Consider the following 18,138-nt stretch of genomic DNA (forward strand, 5'->3'; position numbering starts at 1 on the left):
TGATTTATATGAGCCTGTATGGATTACCCATTTAACCCAAGCTAATTACTATATTAATTATTTAAGTGTTAATGAATAATTAAAATTTATTTGTAAAAATAAGTTAATTATTGATAAAAAATTATATTTATCATTTGGAATAATTAATAGAGAATTATAAAAGGATTAATACCAAAGATTAAAATAATATATCCTTGGTTTAAATTCAGAATTGATAAGGATGCACCACCAAAACCCCAAAAATTTGGCCTTTAGAGCCGTCTCCTCCTCCTTTCCTCTTTAATTCAACAAACCATAGAAACCTTCATGTTTCTTTTGGTCGAAATCCTCCAACTTTCATAATTACGGTTCTTACTTTCTTAGCGAACAAATGGTGCATTCCTATCAGAGGGATTCTGGTTTGGGTCCTTAACATTCTGGAAAAATGTTAAAGGTAAGTTTTAAACCTTCTTCTAGGATAAGTGTTACTATTATCAGAAAGAATAATAATCTAAAGTTTAATCATAAGTGTCTATGTTTTGAATGCTTCCGGTGTTTTCAGTTTGATTATTCATTTTGTTTATGATCAAAAAGATACATATTTTGATATTGAAAACCATATTCTGTTCATGTAGTAAATATTATTACATTTTGGTGTATAAATACGTAAATACTCAATTATTCATTATTTTAATTGAAGTTAGTTCAATTAAATATATAAATACATAAATACTCAATTATCCAATATCTAAGCCGCAATTAAACTAATAGTCTAATCATGTAGTATAAAGTCACCATAATTTGGATAATTGAGTATTTATATATTTAAATGTAATAAGGGGTACTACATGACCACACTATAGTTTTCAAATGTGAAAATATGTATTTTAACACGAAATTGTCTATTTATGCACAAAAACACGTAATTATTGTAAACATACTTTATACGTATGTAAAAATAAGTATTTATACATTGAAATATTGGAGGTTATTTGTAGAAATATTTTATATGTATGTAATAATATGTATTTTTTGAACAAATTATTTAAGATTAATGGTAAGATATGTATAAAAAAAGTTTAATGGTAAAATATATACAAAACAAGCTTAACGACATAATGCGTATATAATAAACAATAAATTTCATGTCAGTAGCCACATGGCACGTCATGTGGCTAGTGACCGATTATTACCGGTAACACAAGGACATTTTTTGAGAAAGAAATATATATACAGTGTAATGATCATACGTGTACGAAAGCTATAGTTAGCTGGTGATACGTGTACACAAATAGGTTCTATAGTTTTTTTATACAATTATAAAATTTGGTACCATTCTAATTCATTTTCTCTATCTTAAGAGAACAAAAACAAGTTTTATAAAAGCAAAAGCCACTTTGTCATTCACATTATCTTCCGTTAATAAATTGATCCATCCACATTAGGTACAATACCTTTATAGATACCATACAAGTTAATAAAGTATACACTTTGAATACATTTATTAAATTAAACTATTTGTTAGGCGTGTCAAACCCAACAAATAATAGGGGTACAACAAACTCCAAATACACTGCTTTAATACACTAAAAAGGTAGTACAAGGCAAGTAGGGTCGAACCACAGAGACACGGGATAAAAGTCTATACCTCTTTGCGCAAGGTACTTTGGTCACAAAGGGGGATTTGTTTACAAAAGTCAAATAATGAAAATAACCATCAACTTTGAAACGTGCAGAAAATGAAATGGATTTGTAAACAAGTTGTAAAAGTGCTTCCAGTTCTAGTTCTCAATGTTGTCATTTAACCTGATTATGACTTGATGTAATTTGTGATTACTATTCTAAGTTGGTACTGAAAGATATTAACACGCTCTAATACCTCTCGCTTGCCAAATTATCTAACCAAAACACGCTATTTGACTAGACCTTTTCATGAATTTCCTAACAAGCCTTTTACTTAATTTTCCCCAGAGTGGCCTCCTCTCTATTTCTAGTTAAATAATTTGAAGCTTATCTGGTAAATAATTTGAAATAATAATAATAATTAAATAATTTTGAACTTTATATTTTAAATAGGTAGTTAATCAAAATATTATTTAAATCCCCTAATCTAATAAATAAGTACTAAATTGACACGTGGCAATCACTGAGAACCCTCCCATCTAATTTTCCTGCTCAAATAACCAATGTGAATTTCTGACTTTACCCATGAGATCGAAAGTATCCTTCTGGCATCTTAGCTTCCTTTTTTCTTGATCATTCCACTTTGATTTCGTCTTCTCTTTCTATTCAAATTCAAAATCAAATAAAAAAAAATACTGAAATCATTCTTCAATCACCCCTTATCACGCCTCTTCCTCCTCTAATTTCTCCTTCGGTTTTGGAAACCAAATCTCCATTATATACGCCAAGCCATAGCTAGCTATATTAATGTTGTCATCCTCTTTTGAAATCTTCATTTTTTTTCTCCAAGACCACAAATTTTGATCACTACAGTATTCTTCTTCTTTTTTTTTTGTAGATTTTTCTACTGGTTATGGACTTCAGGAGTAGGTATGTATTTTCTCTCCATCTATATTAATTTTGATTTTTGAATTCCTTCTGTTTTCTATCCACAAAACTTTTTTGATTTTGAGATTTATGAAATCTCTCTGAATCTTTGATTATTAGCCCAATTTTGATCCTTTTTTTCCATGAATCGTTCTTACAAGAGAAACCACCTCTTTTTTCTACATTGCTCATGATTCTTAATTTTTTTTAGGTATTTGAATTTTGTAGAGTTTTTAATCGAACCCTAATCCCCACCATGAATAACCTCAAATTGATGGCACATTACTGATATGGTGGTATGGGGGTAATCAATTTGGCACTCAATCGTTATACTACTTTTGAAGGTTTTAATAGATATGTCTATGTAGTTGGGTCAATTTCTCTCTACATCTCCAGAAATCAATGACCAAATCGTATCCAAAATTGAATCTATAGGTAGGGCTCAATTCGTGCTTTTAATGAATTACTAATACACCTCTGCCACCACCATCTACAAACACTCAGCACTTCAATTTCTCTCCAATCAATATTCTTCATCTTCCTCACAAAGCCAATGTAGTCCTCGAACCCAATTAGATTGAAGAATCGTGGATTCAGGTATTAATCAAAATCAGAGTTGAATGAATGCAGATTGAACAAACGATGTAAATAAGATCTGCTTTCTGCTCATTTACGCTTTCAACTTTTACAGAGAAAATAGACAGGTTCTGTAAAGGACTCTTATCTAACTCTAGTAAAGTTCCATATTTATAGGAACAGTGAAAGCATACAAAAAATACTAAGGCATTTACAATTAAGCTTCGTATGAAATACACCTTAGTAAATAAACTTTACAAAACATACGAAGGGAAAAACAGACTTCGACATATTACAATATAATTCGACCCTAACAATCTCCCCCTTTGTAATAATGTCGACCTTCGTCAGTTCAAGAGTATCTGTATAGCATACAACATAACTCTTCGAATCTCAGTGTACCACGAGATTATCTTCTTCAGTTCCTTCTTATCTCCTTCATTATTCTTCTTGCAGCTATTCATACGAACAATGAAATTCATATATTGGGATGTTGTATATCTTTCCACTTCGGAAGCTTGAAACAAGAATCTTTTCGCCTTCCCATTTTTATCTTTCCCAGCAAATACCATACCAAATGGTTTCAAACATATTTCTCTGTCAGTATACTTCTTCAACTCAGGTTGAGTTAAAGGAAGTTCCATTGGTACTTTTACAGTCAATCCCTTTGCTGTATCTAACTCAACATCAGTAAGTGCTAAACACTCATAATAGTTGTCAATGAAAATCTTGATGTGAGCCAACCCAAGTCGAAAAACTTCAGGATCAGTTTCTCGAAGATATGAAGCGTCTTTATCCTTTAGTAAAAATGCAACTTGTATTAGATCATACAAGTTCATTAAGGGAAAATCAGCTACTGAAAAATCACACACATGCCCATTCGCCCTCGAAACAATAAAACGAAGATTCTGCATCATATTTTCGAACAACACATCTTGCTTTATGCTTATCACCTTCTTTATCTTCACCAGAGACCAAATCTCCTCTGGAAGTTTTCCAAGTACAACATGAAATCTGATCTTCATGTATGTATACTCATCATCATTGTCAAATTTCTCAACAATTTTGTACTGAGCCATGATGAACATCATTTCAATGATGGGAAAATCTAATTGACACATATCAGTGTTGAGAACATCATAGCTTCTCTTTGGCTTCTTTTCGAAAGCATACATATGATTATATGCAACTTTCGACTCTATTGTCTCATAATTGTAATGCTTTGAAGGATCACCCTTGTTCATCCCAGGTGGATCATTTGCACGAAGTCGCATAATGCTTTGTACAATTCAAAGCTTTTCAATCTCAGCTTCCGCTTCAGCTTTCTTTTCTTCCTTTGACTTTTCGACCATAACAATTTTGCCTTTGTCTTTTACAGAGGATTTATCAACACTTTCCTTAGGCTTCGAACTGCTGCCTCCTTCTCCAATCACAATTCCTTTGGAAATTGATTTTGAAATTAGCTTCGTTGTCACTGGCATTGTTGTTACAACAGTCGATATAACTGGCTCAGCAGTAGACACAAATGGTTTTGCTATTGGAACCTTCATGGAGAACACCTTTCTAACAACCTTTGCATCTACATGCAAATCTTCACCACTAGCCTTCGTACTACCATCCTTCTTTTCTCCCCCTTGCACCCCTGTGAAAACAGGTGGGGCATTCTTCGGAAGAAGGCTAGAAATATGAGAAAGGCGAGCAAGTTATTTTTGCAAAATCGCTTCAAAGTGAACAAACTTTTGAGACAAAAAGTCCGGAGTAATTAATGGAGAAGAAACCGATTTAACAGTTAACTCTTTAAGCTCCTTCAGCGAATTAAGCACTTCCACAAAGCTTTGATTTTCCTTGGTCGAGAATTGAGTAAGTTGAGGATGCAATTCTTCGTACAGTTTGACATATTTGGTAACAGCATCACAAATAATGTCAATTTTCTGATTGATCAAAGCATAATCACGTTGTACGATTGAGATTTCTTTTTGCATATCCTGTCGAAGTTCTTGGATTTGCAAATTTACATCTTCCCTCACCTTCGTGATATCTTGAACGAATAGTACATGTCGTTCTTTTATCAAATGCTTGAATTCTTTCACTTCCCCTCTGAACATCGAATTGAGAGAATTGACCCGTAATTCATCATTTTGATCATTGTGATCAATCTTTTCCAACAGACGAATCTCTGAATTTCGGACCATTCCAGAGACTTTACTTACCACTTTTCCTTCGAATGTTTTCAACATATTATCAACTTCCGGATGAGATACAGACGAATGACTCCCCAAATCTGCTTGTGATTGAAGAATAGAATTCAACTTCTGGTTAAGAATCTTGAATTGTTTCATCGTCATCAACATATGATTAGGGAAGTGATATTCTTCATCATCAAACTGTAAATCTTCAAAGGCACCTCCAAAACCTTCATTATCAGTATCAGCGTCAACAACAGGTGAAGGTTGAACAAGTGAATTAATTTTGAGAGAATCAGTAGATTGAGATGGAAAAAGAGTGGTAAAGGGTTGATTAAGAATGGTTTCAAAAGTTGGGGAATTTGTAGTATTCAGAAGAATAAAAGGTGGTAAAGACACGAAACTGTCTGGTTTTGAAGATACTGGAATACCTTGATTAGTAGGTGCATCCTCTTTTTTCGACTCTCCCTCACCCATGTTGACATTTACATCCGTATCAGATACGTGTGTAACAATGCCTGAAGTTCGAACCTCCTCAGTATGTGATTCAGTTAACGAGACTTCGGGTGGTATGACTATTTTCTTCTCAGGAGTATATATAGATTGTGAAACAACTGGTTCTGGTATTTCAGGAACAATTTCTTCTTCAGAAGATGCCTCTTGAATAACCAACTTTCTTTGTCTTTTCTTCTTCTTTGAAATATGTTTGGCCACATCTTCAGCTCTTCGTTTCTTGGATAGAGGCGAGACTGGAGCTGGAACCTCTCGAAAAATAACTCCTTGATGTGACAGTTGTGGTTTACGAACATTAGAAGGAGAAAATTTTGATCCAACATCAGAAGATTTTCTGGAACCCCTAGACCTTTTCTTCAAATGACGAAAAACACCAGTTTTCGAAGGAATTTTCTCTGCCACTACAGTATCATCAACAGGTTCCACTGGTTTGATGACAACAGTCGAGACATGCACTTCAGCCGTCTCAGGCTTCTTTGGAGACTTCGTTGATTCATGCACTAGCTTATCTGGTGTAGCTTGTGCATCCTTTTTAGAACGTTTAGACTTTTTAGAAGGACCAGCTTCTTCTTTCGACAATAATTTTCCTGTCTCAACATCTGGATTAATGGTTTTCAAATACTCAACTAACATTGAATTTGTTGGCTCAACCCTCTTTAACATTGCATCAGGAATCCGAGCAATGTGTGTGAATACCTCCATATCATCCGAAACTTCCTTTGGGAAGTGATACTTCAGAAACTCTGCCTTTTCTTCATCAGCAGGAACATCAATTCCTTCTTTATCATAGAAATAACCAAGGATTAAGCTCCAATACCTAGCACACGAAATGCCTTGAACCACATTCGTGTTTTCGAAACTCTTTTGAAATTCCTTCCAAAGTTGAGTAGAGTAGTCGACAGAGATATCATAATACAATCCTGCCACCATCGCATAAACCTCCATGCGACCTTTGTCTAAGCCAACACTTCGACCTGTCAAGCATCGAAGAAAAATTCCAAACAAGAAATTCCATACCGTTGGCAGGGCTGATTTCTTGAAATCACTGATCTTTGTGAGTGGGGGTTGATGACCATCTCATTAAACATATGAATAACTTGTGCATAAGAAAGATCAGTAACAAGTTGAGAATTAGGAATATCCAGAATCTGACAAAAGATCTTCTTTGACAAACGGATTTTCTTGTCATTCACCAGTTGAAAGGTGATGATATCCATTGCTTTGCTATAAGGAGCAGTGGATCCTGCCTGAGAAAGACATGAAAGAGGAACTGAGAAAGAATTGAACATCGCCTTGGAAAGAACATAACTCTTCAATGCGACAATTAGCATCTTCAATTCTTCTGGATACAAAGACACATCTGCTTCCACTTGATAATTGGTGCTTTGAATCTTCATGATCGGTTGAGAAGTGATGTCTTCAGTTGTGTGAGAAGTAGAATCAACGCCAGCCATGATTAGGGTTTAGAAACTTTGAAGAACAGAGAGAATTTGGGTATTTGAGTTCTTTTGTGTGCCTAAAAAGATAAAGGACCCGTAAATGCCCTTTTTATATGTAACCCTTAATTTGAATTGAAACCGCGGGATAGGCATTGAATGAGATCTGACATGGCACCTTAAAAGTCGCACCAGTCTGCCAATAAAGTTGCCATGCGTCAAAAAGTAACTGTCACATTGCCTTGAAACCAGGAAACGTCTCCTCCCTCAGTCTGTTCGTGTCACCTCAAGGAATAGTAACCGTCATCAACCTTCGGATGGAGGGTAAGCTCTTTCGTCTTTGGGTTTAGAGACGAAGTCATGTGCTAGACTGTCGAAATCATCAGCCTTAGTTGGTAGTACTCAGAACCTCAAGGATTTCGTGTGTGATGTCTGCCAAAGAAAAGATAAGAAACAAATTAACGAAAATTTGGATCTGTGATGTCAAAAATTTCGACACAAAAGCAGAGAAACCCCGGGCAAAGGTTACTTCATTAATTATCAAGAGAGATAATCAACTGCTTGTATATGTTCCCGTGAATTACAATCGAATACTTGTAGAGAATTATCGAAGGGCTTCTTTTGTTAGGCTTATTGGGTGGTTTAAAATTTCGTTACATATCATCCTAAACATAAGGTGAGTAATTGTAACAGAAATTACTTGTTTGACCAGTGTAGTTAGTGACAAGTATGCTTTGAAATATGTTGATAGTAACTTTGAAAGCAAATGAAACTCATACAGAAATCATATTCATAAAAAAGATTTGTTCTGGATCCTGTTGGGTAACAAACATCGTGGGTTTCGATAGTTTGATCAAGATCGCGTAGAATAATAGAATATGATTTTGAGTTTCGAAAAATGGTACTGAAACAAATGTTTCGTCAAATCTGGAACATAGTTCCCCGTCAATACCTTATTAAGCTATGAAGTTGGGTTTCACTTTCATCACGGCCTCATGATGTTAGATCACTAACACAGAATTTTGATATATCTAAATCTTGATGGGTTGAATCAAAGACCTCTTGGATATATGTCTTCGTGTGTGCAAGTGTAAGAAATTTTCTGATGAACAAGAGTGGTTATGAAGAACGAATTGTACCTCTGTTATTTTTGGACAAAACAGATAACTCTTAACTCATGTGAGAAAAGTAAGGTAGCTCAATCGACTAATGTGAATATAAGCCTGACTTGGGAAGAAATTTTTTGTATGAAAAATTTCATTAAGGCTTTCTTAAACACACATTAAGTCTACAGATCCTTGGGTCAACATGCTGCAGCATGCTTCTAGGGACAACCTAACTAGTACATAGTTGACGAAAGTTTACCTTCCCTTAGAAACATAAGCATGACCCTTGAAAAAATGTCCGTGTTATCTGCATAATGAAAAAGAAACAAAGAGAATAACAAAAATCTTTTTGATATTTTTGATATTTCCAAAAAAAATATTTTTGAGTTTTTGTGAATGTTTTTGAAAAATGAAACAATTAACAAAAGAAAATCTTTTTGGAGTTTTGATTTTTTGAAAAGATAACAACAAAACGAAAAGAAAGTCTTTTTGTAGTTTTTGATTTTTCGAAAAGAAAACAACAAAACGAAAAGAAAGTCTTTTTGTAGTTTACAATTCGCCACTCTTACGAAAGTTTAACAAACTAACGAAAATTTGTACCACACAACCATCGTGCAAATTGTCGAATTCGAAGCGTGTCAAAGCGTTGACTATGAACAGTAACCACTGAGTGGCGTCTTATTGCCTCTGAATCGACACATTTATATAACATGCCTTTGCTATACATTCGAAATCCGTCCTGGAACTGAACTCCTTTCAATCATTCCCAAACCTGTCAAAATTCGAACAAGCGATTTTTCATCCAAAGCTTTTGTAAAAATATCAGCAAGCTGATCAGTTGTTTTTACAAAATGAACTTCAATGTTTCCATCTTCCACATGATCTTTGATAAAGTGATAACAAAGAGCTATATGTTTAGTTTTCGAATGTTGTACTGGATTATGACAAATGCGTATAGAACTTTGAGAATCACAGTACAATGGAATATTTTTCATATTCACTGCATAATCCCTCAACTGACTTTGAATCCAAATAATTTGTGATGTACAAGCAGCAGCTGGTACATATTCGGCTTCAGCAGTAGAAATCAAAACACACGTTTGCTTCTTCGACTGCCAACTAACCAACTTTCCATCCAAAAATTGACAACCACCACTTGTACTTTTTCGATCCAATGTACACCCTCCTAGATCTGCATCTGAAAATGCCTGAATGAAAAATCCTGTTTTCGAAGGATATCACAATCCTAACGAAATTGTTCCCTTGAGATAACGAAAGATATTCTTCACAGCTGTTAAATGTGGTTCTCTAGGATTTGCTTGATACATAGCACAATTAAATACAGAAAACATGATATCAGGTCTACTTATAGTAAGATAAAGTAATGAACCTATCATGCTTCTGTATAAAGTAAGATCAACCGCAGGCGATTCTAACGAAGGTGTTACCCTTGTGCCAACAGCCATTGGTACTCGTAACTTCGTGCTATTTGTCATTCCAAACTTTTCGAGCAAATTCCTTGTATATTTCTCTTGATTGATGAATATGCCTTCTCTGTTTTGACATATGTTTAAGCCAAGAAAATTATTGATTTTACCCATCATGCTCATTTCAAATTGGCTTTTCATCAAGTTTTCGAATTCTCTAGACAAAGTAGGGTCAGTAGAGCCAAAAATAATATCGTCAACATAAATTTGAACAAGCATCAGATGACATCCAACTTTCTTTCGAAATAATGTGGGGTCAACTGATCCTTGCCTAAATTTCGACTGGTTTAAGAAACTGGTAAGAGTTGCATACCATGCTCTTGGTGCTTGTTTTAACCCATATACAGCTTTATCTAAAATATATACATGATCTGGATGCATTTCATTTACGAAACCTGGAGGTTGTTCTACGTAAACAGTTTCTTCGAGTACTCCATTGAGAAAGGCACATTTCACATCCATTTGATAGACATCAAAATCCTTATGAGCTGCATATGCTAAAAATATTTGAACAGCCTCGAGTCTTGCAACAGGGGCAAAGGTTTCTTCAAAATCAATTCCTTCTTGTTGCGAATATCCTTTTACAACTAAACGTGCTTTATTTCGTACAATATTTCCATCTTTGTCGGTTTTATTTTTGAAAATCCATTTTAACCCGACAATCGAAACATTTTTAGGTTTAGGAATTAATCTCCAAACCTTGTTTCTCTCAAATTCAGCCAGTTCTGATTGCATTGTAACAATCCAATCCGAGTGTTCCATTGCCATCTTAACTGTCTTTGGTTCAATTTTAGATATGAAAACATTGAACATGCATAATTCTTGATGAGTATTCAATACCTCATTCTTCGCACGAATCTGAGCTCTTGTTAATACTCCATCTTGAGGATTTCCAATGACTTGATCTATTGGATGAGTCTTTGTCCATTTCTCTAACGGTGGATAAGCCGGATCAAATTCCAAAGGTGCATCTTCGTACATCTCTTCATTTTCAGATCTTACAACAGAAACATTATCATTTAGATCATGAAAATCATCATTTGGATTAAAATTTATTGTATCATTTTCCTCCTCAACACTATTATCATTTTGATGCTCCCCCTCAACTAGATGATCCCCCTTAACAACATCATCCATTCTCCCTCTCGAAAGAATGCTCCCCCTTAACCAGAGTATTCGAATCCAAGTGCTCTCCAAGAGAATTCGTTGTTGAATTAACATCTACGATGTTTTGAGAAATTTCCAAGTCATCATTATGCTTCGAAGTTTCAGAGTGATGATTATCATTAGCATGAACTTCAACATCCACAACCCTATCAGGAATACCAAAAATTAAATCATAATCAAAATCAGATGAATTTGAATCTTCAGTTTCATCAGATGATTCATTAATAATTGGTTTTTGTTCAAATTGCTTTTCAACTTGTTTGACATAATAATCGTCGAAAGTAAGATTGAAAGTTTCTTCTATTTTTCTTGTTCGCTTATTTAACACTCTGTATGCAACCGAATTGTGCGAATATCCCAAAAGTATGTCTTCATCAGCTTTAGCTTGAAATTTTGAAATGTTATCTTTAAGATTCATGATAAAACACCTGCAACCAAAAACATGAAGGAATTTGACATTAGGTTTCCGATTATTGATAATTTCATACGGAGTGATATTGAAACGACGATGAATGAAAGATCGATTTTGAGTGAAACAAGCTGTCGATAGATATTGAGGAAGATTCGCATATGTCAACATAGTTCTTGCTGCTTCACAAAGTGACCTATTTCTTCGTTCAACCACACCATTTTGCTGCGGTGTATAAGGCGAAGAAAAATTACGCGAAATTCCTTTTTCTGTTAAGTACGAATCCAGCACATTGTTCTTAAACTCAGATCCATTATCACTTTTGATCTTTCGAACATTTTTCTTCAGATTCATTTCGATCTTCTTAATAAACTCGATCATTGTTTGAGCAAATTCAAATTTTAACCTGCGAAAGTATACCCAAGTGAATCGTGAAAATCATCAACAATAACCAAAATGTACCGTTTCTTGTTGAGAGTTTCAACAGTCGATGGTCCACAAAGGTCAATGTGTAGAAGTTCCAACGGTTCGACAATTTTTGAATCTATTACAATTGGATGGCCTTTCCTGTGTTGTTTCCCTTGTTCACAAGCTGCACACAATGTATCATTGTCAAATTTTAGTACAGGTAAACCACGAACAAGATCATCAACAACCAATTTATTTAAGTTTCGAAAGTTTAAATGCGATAAACGTCGATGCCATAACCAGCTGATGTCATAGGAAGCTTTCGAAAGTAACCACACTGAGGGTTTCCCGATGACTGGTTTGATATCAAGAGTAAACATGTCACCATGTCGTTTGGATTTGAGCAAGACTTCGTTAGTTTCAACATTTGAAATGATGCTACCTTCTTCTTTAAACACCACTTGATTGTCAGTACCCACAACAAGTTGAGAAACACTTATCAAGTTATGTTGAAGACCTTCGACATAAGCAACGCGATTAACAGTGAATTTTCCATTCGTGACTTTACCATAGCCTTTCACTTGACATTTGTGATTATTGCCAAACTTCACAACTCCTGCATTCTCCAAGCTACGAAAATCTCTCAGGTTTTCCTTTCGTCCAGTCATGTGACATGAGCAACCACTATCAATATACCATTTTTCATCATATTGCTCGTCACATAATACCTGCGATCAATGAAAGAATTTAGGTACCCAAGGCTGTTTGGGTCCTTGGAAATTAGTTTTAAACACAGAATGAAATGAAGAACTTTTAACCTAATCACAAACTTTAGTTTTGAGACTATCAATTAAGTCCACATCATTATTTAAAGAAACAGAAACATAAGTTTTAGTTAGTTTGGGATTGTCACTGACACATGCCTTCGTCTTTTTAGATTGAGTATGATCAAGCTTGTCTTTCGAAACCGGTTGCCAAGTTTTAACCGAAACATTCGAATATTTTGATGACGAGCATTCAGTTGACGAAGAATTCACATAATTTTCATAAGCTTCGTGAATTTGTTGTTGAGAATATTTCCTTGATTGATACTTTCGACCTTTTCCTTCAAGCCAATGATCAATGTTTTTGTCACGATACAACCCTTTTGTGTACGAAACTTTTAAATTTTGTTTTCTTGTAGGATTTGGAAAATTCGGTTTTTGTGGAAAGAAATCAACAGTTGATTTAGGTCGAAATTCCATAGCGTATCGACTTCCATCATTGTTGCCAACACTTCGATTTTAAGAAAATCGATTTGGAGATTTTTGTTTCTGAAAAAACCTTGTTTGTTGATTAGAAGAAAATCGTTGATGTGATGATTGATTTTGAACATTCTTTGATGTATTTTTGTTATCTCTTGAAAATGATGAGTTTGAAACTTTCGAAAAATTTGTTTTTGATTGAAATTCAGATTTAGATTTATTTGTTTGAGCGGGATTTTGCTTAAGATCTGAATAAATTTCTGAATGAGAAGACTTGTTTTCAACAGATTTAGACTTTTTGTTTTCAGTTATTTTCAAATTTAATCCATTTTGTTGTTTTCGAAGTTCCATTGTCTGCCAAAAAATCGTTTTTCGAGCTTGTCTTTTTGAAATTGCTTTTTCTTTTGACAACTTGTCAAAATTCTTTGGAATTTAATTTGACAATAATATCTTTTTCCACAACAACTTCTTTTGTAACTTCTTTCACAATTTTTGATTTTTCAACCCATTTGCGTTGTGGTTTTTGTCTTTGAAAAACATACGAATTCTTTGTTAAGGTATTTTCGACTGTGCTTTGATTCAAAAAGAATATTTCATTTGTTGTCATCTTGTTGTCATCTTCGACCATTTTGGTGAATTCTGGTTTAATGTTTTCAACATTTCCAGTTGTAACAAACACTTGATTTGGATAGACAACATCATCAGTACACTTGAAATTAGGATACACCACTTGATTTGTTTCCAAATAATGGGTTCCCTTTTCAGACAACATTTTTTCGAAATTTTCAGTGTCTCCAAATACTTTATTAACAAAAACACGAGGAATTTATTTTTCTATCGAATCTTTGTTTGAAGAGACCTTTTTGTCCGATTCGTCATCATCATTTTCATCATCACTGCTATCCGTTTGACTATCTCGGATATCCACAAACTCAAAATTGCAATCTTTTGAAGTTGAAGGTTTGTCAGTGTCAATCTTAACTTCCAAATCCTTAAGTTTTTCTTTTCCTTTAGATTTTGATGCAACATTAATGACAGACAACTGAGAATAATCAACATCCTCAATATCACTAATTTCGCTAATATTGTCAGAGTTATCTTCAATATCGGCAAAATTAGATTAAGAATCAGATGTCGAATTCTCAGTCTTTTTCAAAATTTTGAGTTGTTTTGATTTTGTCAAAGTATCATTCACAATGTTAACCAATTCATTTGTATCAAGACATTCATCGATTTTGACAATTCCATAAGCATATCTATCATCAGGAATTTTGTCAAACTCAGCAATGTTTTTCTCACAATCATATGAAATATTATCTACCTTCGCTCTTTCGTATGCTAGAAAAGGTAATAATTTCCTATGTTGATCCTTGCTAATATCACTCGAATGATGCAATGCAGTTAATTTCGCATATAGACGTTTAGCAGAATTGCAGTAGATATTTCGTTGAGCTAACAAAAGTTTTACATCACTAGACAACGAATCACGATCACATATAATGATTTTTATTTGCAATTCTAAACATTCTATCTTGACCACTTTCGAATCTAACTTCTTCTGTGTCTCTAACAACTGATTGCTTAATTTCTTAGCTTCATTACTAGCAGAAACAACCAAATTATCGAAATAAGCAACAGTATCATCAAAAGCAACAATTTCAGAATCATATGCACTCAAAGGAATATTGAAAGATTGAAGAATGTTACATACCTTTGTTGTTATTGGAGACTTATCAGCAAATTTTGACACAAAGCAATGGCCCTTGACCTCTTCGTCTGAATCTTCCTCCAGCTTCGCATACATTGCCCCATGCATAGGATTAGGCATTTCCTCATCATCGGAGCCCGAAGACAAGATTTGATATGTGCCATCATTCTCCTGTTCACCTTGAGCCACCAAAGACAGATTTTTCGACTTCGTACGTATTTCTTCCAACCTCTCCACATAATATGCCTCATCCTTCACTCTATTCTTCTTCTCATCTTTCTTTCGAAGCATACAATCATTTGCTAAATGATTGACTCCATTGCAATAGTGAAAATCTATACCAGAATCTCCTTTCAATTTCTTCTCTTTCTTTTCCTCAGCACCCTTCGCATCATTCTTCTCATACTTCTTCTTCTCTTCTCCTGCAGCTTTGTTCACGAAACTTCCTTTTCCTTCACTTTGCTTCACCTTCGAATTAAACGGTTTCTTGAAAAACTTTTTGACTCGGTTGTTAGAGTAAAAACCCATTGCCTCATCATCCGAATTCATTATAAATCCTTTTTCATCATCAGAATCATCTTTTTCGACAGTTTCCTTTTCAGTCACTGATGAGACAAGTGCTAATGGACCTCCCGGATTGAGCTTCGACTCTTCTGCCATTTCATTCGCTTCACTTTCATGAGTTTTCAGTTGATTATACAAATCATTCAAAGAAGATGTGTCGAAACTTTGTTGATTTTTCACCATCATGCTAACGCTTCTCCATTCTTTACGAAGTCCCATAACAAAGGTGAGATTGAATTCCATGGCAGACTTTGTGATTCCATAACGATTGCATTTGTATATCAGCTCATTCAGCCTATCATAGTAACTTTCAATCGTTTCACCATCTTTTTGCTTGAAATCCTTCAATTCAATCAAACATTGCTTAACTGAATTGATTTTCGTCTTCTCGCTACCTTGAAACTTTTCTTTGAGATTATTCCAGATTTCCTTTGCAGTTGTACAACTTCTGACATAGTTATACACCACCGGAGGCAATGCACCATGCAACTCCCTTATGCATCGTTTTTCAAGTTTCTTCACACGATCATTTTGATTTTCCACACTCACAGTACTGGATGAAGATCCAATTGTTTTAAGGTTCGTTGGAAGAGTAACATTCCCTGAGATGCAAGTCCAAAGCTCTTCATCGATTCCATTCAAGTAATCCTGCATACGATCAGACCACTGATCATAGTATTCTGGAATGAGCATAGGTATCTTAGTTGAAGATCCTAGCAGATGAGAGTATGAAGTCATCGAGTTGAGATTGAAGTTCGCCATTGATGTACGGAAGAAAATTTTCGAGAATTTATAAGAAATCAAAGAGAATTTGAAAGCAAATTGCTGAATTGAACAGAAAAACAAAGTAGAATACTCGATTCAACAAATCTGTTGCAGAATCGAATCACAACTCAAGATCTAGAAAACTTTTTCACGTCAAAAGATGCGGAACTTTTTTAACCAGAATTTTGATTCAAAAACCTTTTGAAACAGAATGAAAATTAGATCTCAGATCATGATTCCTGCTCTGATACCAATTGAAGAATCGTGGAATCAAGTATTAATCAAAATCAGAGTTGAATGAATGCAGATTGAACAAACGATGTAAATAAGATCTGGTTTCGGCTCATTTACGCTTTCAACTTTTACAGAGAAAATAGACAGGTTCTGTAAAGGACTCTTATCTAACTCTAGTAAAGTTCCATATTTATAGGAACAATGAAAGCATACAAAAAATACCAAGGCATTTATAATTAACCTTCGTACGAAATACACCTTAGTAAATAAACTTTACAAAACATACGAAGGGAAAAACAGACTTCGACATATTACAATATAATTCGACCCTAACAATTTATGAATCACTTTTGAATTTTTGATTAGTCCTCTGATGGGTTCGATCTAAGCTTTCAAGGGGAAAAATGATTTTCTTATAAACTTCAATCGGGTTATAAGCATCGGTAATTGGTTTGAATTGTACAAGGGGCATGTCGAACCTAACATGATTTGTTTCTCTATTGTGTTTCAAAATTTTATGGTATTTTTAAAATTGATATCAACTTATGTTTTATTTTCTGAACACCATAATTATCCTAATTGTAATTTATACAAGAAGACTATGTTAAGAATACAATACAAGATGCATGGTTTGAAGCAAAGTAAATATTTATGAGTAAATCGATCTACTAATTGCCATGTTAGTAACTTTTTTCTTGAATGGACGGTCCAGGTAAATGAATATTTTTTGGTATATCAGTATCATCTTTTTAGCTTAATATTTCCCTACTAAAATCTTTATTTTGACAAATTGCATCCAGAGAATATAAGTAGTTTAAATATATGGGAAAATGAAATGAACATAATGATTTTTCTAAATGATGCTCTGGTCATGGAAGTCTAATCTCTAGGTTCGGGTTATAACATAATTTGATATTTGAATGGGTTCTGCAAGAAAATGGTTATCACACACCACATCATTTTTTTGGGTATACCAGTACCAATTTTTATAGCTTAATATTTCGCAGTTTTCAGTACTTTTTATGCTGTTTTAAATGCTTTACATTTTAAAATTATAAAATTAATAATGGTTTTTGTTTCTTCTATTTAGTAGAGAACTTGAAAACATCTCCTCCCTTTTAATTATATTCTGGACCATTTTGCCCTTGGTGCGGCTTTGGTGTTTTTCTCCAATTTTGGTATTGATATGGTTTTAACTAAAGACTCAGAGTTACTCTACATGTTTGTTAAGCGGAAAGTTCCTCCCTTGGCGAGAGAAGACTGTTTGATCCAATACTTGACGATATTGCCCCTGGTGTTGCTTTGTGGCTTTGGTGAAATTTATCAGGTGCTTCCCATGTTTACAAACCAAGACTTCACAAGAACCTTACATACTTGCTATGCAAAGATATCAAGGTTTATTGATTTTCCTGGTGATGTTTGGATTCAACACTTTAGTTCTTATCTCCTGTTTGTTGATCAGTGAGCAAACATTGTCTTTTTTTTGTGCTTTGTGCTTTGGTTTGTTGATATTAATTGTTACTTTTTTCCCTTTTATATTTATCTATACCAATTCTTTGTATTGTTGCATCCACCAGCTGGTCAATTAATTTTATTTTTAATATATTGCCTTTCAAAAAAAATGTAGTAGTGGCTTTCAAATCCTTTATGCCCTTGAAAAGAGCAAGGCATATGAACTTCGTATATTTTGTGGTAATGGAGTCTTATAATCAAATATGAAATTCGTATACTATGTTTAATTTTCCTGATTATTGTATGCAGAAAACAGGGAGACTTATGTTAGAGGTCTTATTCCTAAATAAATATGCC

The 18,138-nt window shown here is 34.1% G+C and overlaps 1 long non-coding RNA gene across 1 annotated transcript; it reads left to right on the forward strand.

Annotated features, from left to right (window-relative positions):
- The first annotated feature begins 301 nt into the window (after window positions 1-301).
- LOC145136509 (uncharacterized) lies at window positions 302-17,753 on the forward strand. Its single transcript, XR_013720495.1, has 3 exons — window positions 302-433; window positions 2,501-2,532; window positions 17,568-17,753. It is a non-coding gene; the product is annotated as an uncharacterized LOC145136509 (long non-coding RNA).
- Window positions 17,754-18,138: the final 385 nt, after the last annotated feature.

The sequence above is a fragment of the Lactuca virosa genome, chromosome 9 (assembly GCF_052849685.1).
Source record: "Lactuca virosa cultivar CGN04683 chromosome 9, Lactuca_virosa_CGN04683_v6, whole genome shotgun sequence".
NCBI lineage: Eukaryota > Viridiplantae > Streptophyta > Magnoliopsida > Asterales > Asteraceae > Lactuca > Lactuca virosa.